Source organism: Megalops cyprinoides, chromosome 13, assembly GCF_013368585.1.
Source record: "Megalops cyprinoides isolate fMegCyp1 chromosome 13, fMegCyp1.pri, whole genome shotgun sequence".
In the NCBI taxonomy this organism is placed as follows: domain Eukaryota; kingdom Metazoa; phylum Chordata; class Actinopteri; order Elopiformes; family Megalopidae; genus Megalops; species Megalops cyprinoides.
This window is the reverse complement of record NC_050595.1, coordinates 31,022,742-31,033,307: the sequence shown is the minus strand read 5'-3', so window position 1 is coordinate 31,033,307 and position 10,566 is coordinate 31,022,742.

The following is a 10,566-nucleotide window of genomic DNA, read 5'->3' as shown; positions in this document are numbered from 1 at the left end:
ACCAGCAATGATCTGACGGCCTTTCAGAAGATTATGAAATCTCATGGAGATGCTGAAAATGTTTAAAAGATTTCCAGGCCATCTATTGATTGCCCTGAACAGCTGTTGCAATACAGAACATGAGCCCTTGGCTCTGGTCTGTAACAGGAGCTGAAATTTTTCTTTTTAGAAATAGTCTCAGTGGTTTCCTCAGCATTCATCAACCTGATAAACCTGTTTCCTTTTCCAGTATGCTGTACAAAATATATTAATATAATGAATGTAAGCAATCAAAATGTTATAATTGTATATGTATATTTTATGAAATAATTAGGCATTATTCCTTTAATACATTTACACCCCAGCTCTTGAAACTTAGACTAACAGGCAGTTTGTTGGTTTGTTTTCTGTGTGCATGTCTCACAAGTAAAGATTCTCTCATAAATATAATATTTTGTGTAGGGCTGGAAATATGACAGGTTCTGCATTCTCTTCACATACAAGGCAATAACAGGCATCAAGAACACTGGAGCTGTTGTGTGGCAACCTGATTCCAACCCTTGACCTCTCCAACCTTTTCACCTCTTAAAGTGTGTATGCACAGCATGTTCAAAAATGCCTGAGCATTGTCTTGAGTTTTCTGAAATACTTTTTGTGTATTTACATAAATGAAGAGTAACCTTTTCAGAAGCACCATAAAATATGAGAAAGATCCAAAATGACAAATCTCGGTCATATGCTGCGAGACATTTTTTGATTGTCACCCATGTCAAGATCACATTTTTTACATCTCTGTAAAAGTTGTATTTTTAGAGTTGACCTCATTGGATAGGTCATGGCACTGTTTGCCTCATGTGTTGTGCACTGCGTGAGATATTTAATGGCTCACGATGCTTATTGTTTCCCTGGGCAAAACATATGGCTCTTGGAACAAAAAAAGTACCCTTTCGCAGGAGACTTGGGTTTATTCATCTGATTCCAGTTCAGGAAAGGACCGTGACGCAGCTCTCATCGTTAGATGCCGATAGAATACAAACATCTTTGCCTGCCCACTGAAGCCACAGTCTGAGGCAGCAGAAGCAGGTTGATTGTCTGAGCAGATAAATCAGAGCTGGCTGTCAATGGGTAGAAATGTCCGCTTCTCTTACTGTCAGACAGGAGTCTCGTTCCTTCTTTCCAGCTGTAGTGTGTGTGTATGTGGCACATTGCCCTGTGCTTTTTACTGGTCATCAGCCATCTCCCTGTACCTTTATCATTGACTCAAAAAGCTTATCTGTACAACTAGAATAACAGATTCATTCACACAGATAGCTTGGAGCATGTCCATGGAACCAAAGTGAAAAGCTTTGGCCCATACACTCATGTGCTAAATATGAACTGTTGATAGTGTCCTTTAAGGCTTTAGAATTGCCATTATTCTTTTCCCCATGATATTTCACAGTAATGCCTATGACTCATTACTGATCTCAACAAATGCAGAAATGCTCTGTATTGTGTGGGTGATTAATGGAGGATGTCCTTCAATGCAGTGTCTCCCTCTGGGGTGAACTGGTGAAGGCAGAGTGTCATTTGTGCTTTGGAATCGAATCTGTGCATTTTCTTTTTTGTCATATTCGTAATTTTCTGTGTATGTGTACCATTCACCCCTTAGTGCTGTCAAAGTCCCCTAGTGCTGTTTAGCACTAAAAATATTCCTCCCGATGACTAAGCAGCTGAGTTGTAATATGAACAGAAAGGAACAGTCTGTGCTTGAAATGACTTCATTTCGGCTCAGCGAAAGTTGGCAATGACACACTCCTTTCCTTAGTTTACTACCCGGCTATTACTGCTGGCAAACTGGGGTAGCTTACTCCACACTGAAGCTCCATTCATATTGTGATGTTTTGATGAATGCTTGTGGGTTTATATACTGTGTGTGTTAGTCTTGGTGGAGGAACAACCACAGAACAGAATCGAGAAAGTACATTTTGCGTCACGGAAGTGCGAGGCAGCCATCTCAGCCAGTCAATGTGACTTTCTCTAGTGAATTAAAGTCTCTTTCAGTGGATTAATGAATTTATGGATTTATGATTAATTTGGTGGTTGGATTGTAATAATTGGGAGAAACCTGTGAGGGCATTTAATTTAATCCCTTTAGTAACTTTAATATGAGCCATTGTGCATATCCATATGAAAATGAAATAAAGTGTAATATATGTAGAAATATGTTATTCAGTCCAAGGATATATTGTGAATACATTTAAAATATATGTATGTGAAATATATTGCTCTATATCAAAATGGCAACAATTTACATATTGCCAATATGTTGATTGATGTAAAAATATATCAAAATATATTCTCGATATATATATTTTTTTCTAGGGGTAGCTGGAACAGCATAGAGATAGAAAGCTATCGTTGCAAATAAATGCAGCATTGTATTTCATCTTATTTTATGCAATAAAATATATCATTTGGATATTTATTCCAAGGCCATGTGTTAGCATCCAAACCCATCTCCTGTCAATTGATTGTTGTGTTATTTGTGTTGCTTAGAGGTGCAATGCAGAGTACAGCTCACTAGGTGGAATGCTTTCTGAGAGGCAAAGCAGGAATTTACCTGTTAAAATGTGCAGCAGAAACCTGTTTAAGACCATCATTTTTTCTGCTGAATGCTTGCATGATGCCTTGTGGTGAATATTTTGCCATCCAACAAAGTGTGTTTGCATTAAAGAATGACAAATAGGAAGGCCTTAAAGTGTTATAAAGAGAATTTACTTCTGGCTATGAAGGCATAAGTGAAAAGTTAATTTACAGAGCTATCCAAAGGCAGAAGGCCTTGAGGGCTCATAACCAAAAGTTTGCTGCTTTGATTTGATATAGATTGACATCACATCTGATACCTGATAAAAAAGGAAAAAACAGCACTGAAATGGTGTCCATGTCTTGCATTGATGCATAATAGATTCACTTAAGTTGGAGTGTGTGTGTTAGGGAAATGCAGGAAAGATCTAAACACATTTACACATCCACTAATTCCAATAAAAATTTTTCTTCCATTTCACCCATCTGTTTCTCTTCAAGTGCCAGGGAACCCCCAGTGCCACCGATCAGGTCATGCTCGACAGGCTAGCGAATTGTACAAACTCCCAAAAATTTCTGTTACTGGAGTGTCACAGGCAATGACCAATTGGGGTTTCACTCTTGCAAATCAAAAACATTTTGCGATAGTCGACTTTGAAAGTGTTCCACATCACAGCTATGTACTGTCCAGCAAGGTTATACCAGCTTAGGGACTGAACTATGATGGAGCTTAACATGTATTTCCATATGTGTGCTTTTCATTTTGTTTACACTCTTTGGTTGGGTTTTGCAGTAAAACCCACTATTCATTTTAATATTTATTGCAGAAAGAAAATTTCCTTACAGTTAGTGCTATTGAGGCTTTTGTGATTTCCTAGAGAGTATCTTACAGACACTTCACGTCTGTCAATTTCCAGTTGTGCAGAGTTGTGCTACTGAGTAGTGGCTTTGAAGTGGAGCTGGAGGAGCCACATTCACTGGTCTGGCCATGTGAAGTGGAAAATGTTTTTTTCAGAGCCAGGCCGGAGCAGATGGAACCATGGCAAGGGAGGACAAAAATGGGCCTTTTAGATTGATCTCACCTAGGACATTACCTTAGAGATCCACACCAATGTGAAACAAGATGAAATATGAATTGGGATGCTCCATCAGGCTGGAAACAGACTGGCTGTCCTCGATGGGTAATTGGAGAATCATCTGTGAAGCCCCAGATCAGGAACTAGGATTGTGACACTTAAAAAATGGTTACAATTTCGTAATAGAGATGACAGTTGTAAGAAAGGTACCTATATGTACAGTGCATTCAGAAAGTATTCAGACCCCTTCACTTTTTCACATTTTGGTATGTTGCAGCCTTATGCTAAAATCGTTTAAATTCATTTTTTTCCTCATCAATCTACACTAAATATCCCATAATGACAAAGCAAAAACAGAATTTTAGAAATTTTTTTCAAATGTATTAAAAAGTAAGAAACTGAAATAGCACATTGACATAAGTATTCAGACCCTTTGCTATGACACTTGAAATTTAGCTCAGGTGCACCCCATCTATCTTGATCATCTTCGAGATGTTTCCACACCTTGATTGGAGTCTACCTGTGGTAAATTCCATTGATTGGACATGATTTGGAAAGGCACACACCTGTCTTTATAAGATCTTTCAGCTAACAATGCATATCAGAGCAAAAACCAAGCCATGAGGTCGAAGGAACTGCCTGCAGAGCTCAGAGACAGGATTGTGATTGTGATTTGAGGAAGGCTACAAAAGGCTACAAAAATTTTCTGCTGCCTTGACGGTTCCCAAGAGCACAGTGGCCTCCATAATTCTTAAATGGAAGAAGTCTGGAACAACTAGGACTCTTCATAAAGCTGGCTGCCTGGCCAAACTGAGCAATCGGGGGAGAAGGGCCTTGGTAAGAGAGGTGATCAAGAACTTGATGGTCACTCTGGCTGAGCTCCGGAGATCCTGTGTGGAGATGGGAGAAACTTTCAGGAGGACAACCATCACTGCAACACTCCACCATTCTGGGTCTTATAGCAGAGTGGCCAGACGGAAGCCTCTCCTCAGTAAAGGCACATGAAAGCCCGGTTAGAGTTTGCAAAAAAGCATCTAAAGGACTCTCAGACTGTGAGAAACAAGATTCTCTGGTCTCTTGGCCTCAATTCTAAGCGTTATGTCTGGAGGAAACCAGGCACCGCTCATCACCTGCGCAATACCATCCCAACGGTGGAGCATGGTGGTGGCAGCATCCTGCTATGGGGGTGTTTTTCAGCAGCAGGGACTGGGAAACTGGTCAGGGTTGAGGAAAAGCTGAACAGAGCAAATTACAGAGATATCCTTCATGAAAACCTGCTCCAGAGTGCTCAGGACCTCAGACTGGGCTGAGGGTAGACCTTCCAACAGGGCAATGACCCTAAGAGCACAGCAAAGACAATGTAGGAGTGGCTTAGGGACAACTCTGTGAATGTCCTTGAGTGGCCCAGCCAGAGCCCAGACTTGAACCCAATTGAACACCCCTGGAGAGACCTGAAAATGGCTGTCCACCGAGGGTCCCCATCCAACCTGAGAAAGGTTGAGAGGATCTACAGAGAAGAATGGCAGAAAATCCCCAAATCCAGGTGTGTAAAGCTTGTCGCATCATATTCAAGAAGACTCAAGGCTGTAATCACTGCCAAAGGTGCTTCAACTAAGTACTGAGTTAAGGGTCTGAATACTTATGTAAATGTGATTTTTCAATTTTGTATTTTTAATAAATTTGCAAAAATTTCTAAAATCCTGTTTTTGCTTTGTCATTATTGGGTATTGAGTGTAGATTGCTGAGGAAAAAAAAAATTAAACAATTTCAGCATAAGGCTGCAACATAAGAAGATGTGAAAAATGTGAAGGGGTCTGAATACTTTATGAATGCACTGTATACTAGCATTGAAGTGGTGGACGACTTATATGGTAATTGACCACTGACAGTGGGTACATGGTAAGTGTACAGAAGTCGCAAGAATGCAGAAGAGAGTTGCATTCAGGATATGAGTGTAAAATTCATTAGGAAATAATCTTCTGTGACCTTGACATTTGATCTTTCATTATGTGACCTGAAAATGCTGTGGTACCTCTAAAGAAAACTTAAGTGTTAAGTTTTGACAATATACTTGCATTGTTGGCTTTGGTCAGAAACTATTTATGTGGCAGCACAACCACAGGATAAACCACAGGGAAGGACAGAAGGACTGCCCATGTCTTTTGTTGCAACACATTAAAATTGTTGCTACTAAAATTCTGATTGGTAATTTATATTAATAGCTATTTTTACATATTGATTTTTGGAAAAGTATAATAGCTTAATTAAAATAACATTGTTTATGTAACATATTTCTGTATATCAGGCATTTCCATTTGAAATCTCATTAATTCCTTTGTATGAAATGTGGTTTATCAAGCCCTTTGTAATAATGCTTTTGTTAGGAATACGACATCAAATAGTATTTATTAGTAGAAAACCTAAATAGTGCCATTTATGTTAAGCATTATTAAAGTAGAGCCATGTTTTCTGGTTGGGCCAGGCTCAATTAAATCAAACAACATAAATATAACGAAGGAAGCATACCCATACACTTACACTTTAACTTAAAACCATTGCAGTAAAAAATATAGCTGCAAGCAGCGATGAGGGGAGCAGTCCAGCAGGACAGAGTCGCCATGGCAACTTGATCTGATCATGTTAAAATGCCAAATTTGATGAAGATTGGACATTATCTAAATTATGCTTCGCCGCAGGGCCGCATCACACCACCCTGTCATGGTTTATTTCCATAGAACTGCACTGCCAGTCGTGGTTTATTCCTTACTTAGAAAGTGTTTGGTTATAGTTCCATGGTGTGAATAGTATCAAAGAACGTTAGCTGACGTAGTTCGCTAGAGAGTATTGGCTAATGTTAGCTTTCTGAGCTAGTCTGCTTGCACAGTTTCCAGCTAAGGAGCTAAATGATGCACTTTATTATTTTAGTTAATGTAGTCACAATGTTTCTTATTCTGATAAAATTGGGCTTTATGGTATATTTACAGTGCATTTATGGACAGTGAATTGAAGCATTGGAACAAACCCTGACTGATTGGAAATGTCTGTTTTTCCATAGATGGATATATGATTTTTTTTTAAAGAAAACAGGCAGGTTCAGGTGAGTGAGTAAGGTGAAAATGGCGTTACCTCACTGCAAGTGACCACAGTAACCCAATATTCAATTAGAATAATGATATAAATTGATATGGATCAATTTATACCTTTTATTAGATTATAAATTCTGTTTGGTTGTTACGTTTGCTTTTTGGATGACAGCACAAAGAGGGAGAGAGGAGGATAGAGAGGGAGAGAATGAGAGAGAGCAGGATGGAGTTGGCAAAAAGAGAGAGAGAGCAAGAAAAATATTTTGTGGTGTAAAACTCATGTTACTTGCTAGTAATTCATTAAAAGTATTATTGTTGTAAATTAAAATATCATATATAGAAAAATATTGATTGTTATCCAGTGAAATGAATGATTTAGCAGGGGGGTTGAACACTTTTGCAAGGCACTGTATGCATGTCTCATTAGAAGCTGAGCATTCTAGGTCTGATCCTAGAATTGCCCCTGCCTGACACAAAAATCACTTTTGTCAAAGGAAACACATCGACACTTACAATGCAAAAAGATGTTTTTTCTTATTGCAATGCCCCCCAGTGTTCAGATGACAAAAAAATTTAGCACAACCTCAGGAAGGCATCTCGAGTCCATATACCAAGTTTAATGTCAACACATCGAAGCATTGCGGAGATATGCCCTCGCTTCCTGTTTGGTGGCTTCGCTGCAGATTTCGATTGGCTGTACTGAACAAACGCTTTTGAAAATCAAAAATCCATCTGATAACCTTTGTGAGGCTTGGTCCAAAGATCATCTGTGCCAAATTTGGTGAAAATTGGACAAAATTTGTGGCCTGTGAAAAATTTTTAAACCTTCTGAAGAAATCCAATAGGGCAGCCACATCAATAAGGTTGACTTGACAAGTTGCCATGTCTTGGCCTTGGGACCTCCCACAGTATCACCAGACAGAAGAATCATTTTTTTAAGGCAAACACATCAACAGTTATTATCCAAAACACATTTTTGGTTATTGCAGCGCCCCCCGAGTGGTCAAATGATGAAAAAGTTTTTGGACATCCTCAGAATGGGGTCCTGAGTCCATGTACCAAGTTTGGCATCGATACATCAAAGCATTGTTGAATTATGACCTCGCTAACTGTTTGGCAGCTTTGCCGCCATTTTCAATTGACAGTTTTTAACTTTTTCATAAAATCCAATATGGTGGAAAATCCAATATGGCGGAAATTGACATCATGGGGTGCACTGAACTCGGCTTGATCCAAGGAATTCAACTGTCATTTTTGAAAATTTGGCATACAGTTCAAGACTTACATGCGTAAACATACCTCCAAATTTGACCCGCTGGTGGCACTAGAGCATTCGAGGCGCTGACATCAAGCTTGGTGAAAAGAATCATGGTCCCATCCCCAATCAGTGTGCCAAATTTCAAAACGTTTTACCATACTGTTCTAGGGGCTGTCATAGACACCCTAGCCAGAAGAAGAAGAAGAATAAGAAAAGCTACAAACACAATGGGTGCCTGTGCAGCTTTGCTGCTTGGCCCCTAAAAAGCTGAAAACACAATGGGTGCCTACTTAGCTTCGCTGCTTGGCCTCCAATTACTATACAAGGTTACCCTTCTTATCGTATCCTGATGAAGGTAGTATGTTGAAGCATTTGCATATTTCGGCCTCATCTTTATTCAGAAAGACTGGGGGGGTGACTTTTTTTACTGAAATTACTCTTTATCTGTGAACCTCTGTTTTTAACATTTTAACCTACCTCTTAACTATATTTCTATCAGAAAGTATTATAAAAAAAACCTTTGTGGTTATCCTTGCTTTGTTACCTCAATAATGGTAGCTAGAGAGATAGCTTACCTCTAGTTACTAAAAGTTTAAAAATAATTAACTAAAATAATTTTGTTGTTTCATGTCATTCCATGATCCCATGTTTTTGTGAGCCAAAGAAGAAATACCATAATATTGCTAACCTGCTGCTGATGGTAATTTAATGTTAACATGGTTTACATTGCAAGAGCATTTTAACAGCAGGGACCAGTCATTAACAGCTAGAACTCAAATTTGACAAGGCTAATCTAATATAGGACATATAGTTATGGGTGATATCACATTAACTGTTATCTTTAATTCATTCTCATAACTGAGACAAGTTTCATTATAAATCACAAATTGGTACCTTAACCATAGATTTACCAATTCCAACTTAAAATGAGGTGGTGCGATACACCTATGATTAAAATTTACCATTACTTCTTGTAGATTTCTAATAAACAAACTAATTTAGTCTTGGCTAGTGTAACCAGCCTCATGAATGCTATTTTTTCATATTGGCATTCTTTAGGCTACTTGCACCAACAATGTAATTTCATAACATTGCGAATATAATTTGAGTAGACATTTCCCCTTCTATTCTCCTGTGATTACTGTTTCTAGCTATGCTTAAGACTTTTTATCAGAGGCATGCTCTGAAAACCTGTGTCCTGGTCACACTCTGACCTTGCAACTATATTTAAATTATGGTTCATTATTCATCTCAGCGACAGATCGCTTAGTGAAAGTCATTAGTGATTTCATAACTATCCATTCTAGTTCTCAAATTGAACAGTATTGACTGCATTCTATACATTTTCAACATACAGAAGATGTTGCTGGAATACTTGCTGACTCTACTCAAGCAGAAGGCACACAAAAATATCAACTTCAATTAGCTATGAGACCATATTTTTAGTGTGAGTGAAGACCTCAAAACAGTCTGTCAGCAACTGGAGCTCATCATGGGAGAATGTTAGCACAAAACTTGAAATTTAAAAAGCCATACCCAGAAATCAAATTATTAGGCTGCATAACTTGTATGCATATGGTTAATATGGAAATGTGTTCTTAACAACAGATAAAGCCTTGCGCTCATCACACTAATACTGGTGGCTTGGTCTCTTCCAACAAGGAATTGTAAGTAATTCTGACTTGAAGAAAACTGGAACTGATTTCTCTATTTCTGAAATGCATACCAGAGTCTTAAATATTGCAGCATGTTTTTCATTCAAACCAGTAGTTTCTAGTTTCTTGCTCATTAGTCAAGAGTAGAGATTATTATCATGGATGGTCTGAGTGATGGGCAAGAACGACATGCCATGTGCTGTGCTTATTTCTTCCATAGATCTTCCTGTCTCTGAGTCTGTAGGAGTCTCTGTCAGTGTACTATGAGTGAGCAATGCTTTCTGTCCATTCTCTTTCCTCTGCCACCATCCAAATAGACCCCTGTAGCTAATGCTTTGTTTTCCAGCTCCAACGTGGCTCTTAGCCGTGGCATTTACGTGTGTCATTATATCAGACCTTCAGCATGACTGCGGTGCTTGGCAGTGACTCTTTACTCCAATCCAAACGTGGCACCCAATTAGACGTCATTCTTTGAAAATCAGGGGCCATAGATGCAAACACAGGCAACAGGGGTCACAGAGAGTCCTCCGGAACATGGCAGGTGCTGCCAGCGCCTGCTTCACACCAGCATTTATACTCAAGAGGCATCCCTCTCCCTTTTCACACAGAGCCAAGTGCACAGTAAAGAGGGCGTCAAGTTAACAATTATTTCTCTCATATAGCTGGGGAACAGTTGGCACAGACTACAACCAGTGAAACAATGGTGCAATGTTTTAACCCTTTTGAACATCTGATTGATGACATGGGACTGCAGTTTGGCACCATTCTGTGCCTCTGTGAATGCATTAGGATATAGGACTGAGGTTAAAACTGAGTGGAGGGGTGAGCGGAAGGTGGATGTTATTTTGATATTTTGGTAGCAGCGCTGTACACACAGTGCATCGGTTGGGGGTGGGGATTGAGGGGACTCCCAGAGCAGGAATGGACCTGAAAAGAATGGAGAAAATAGC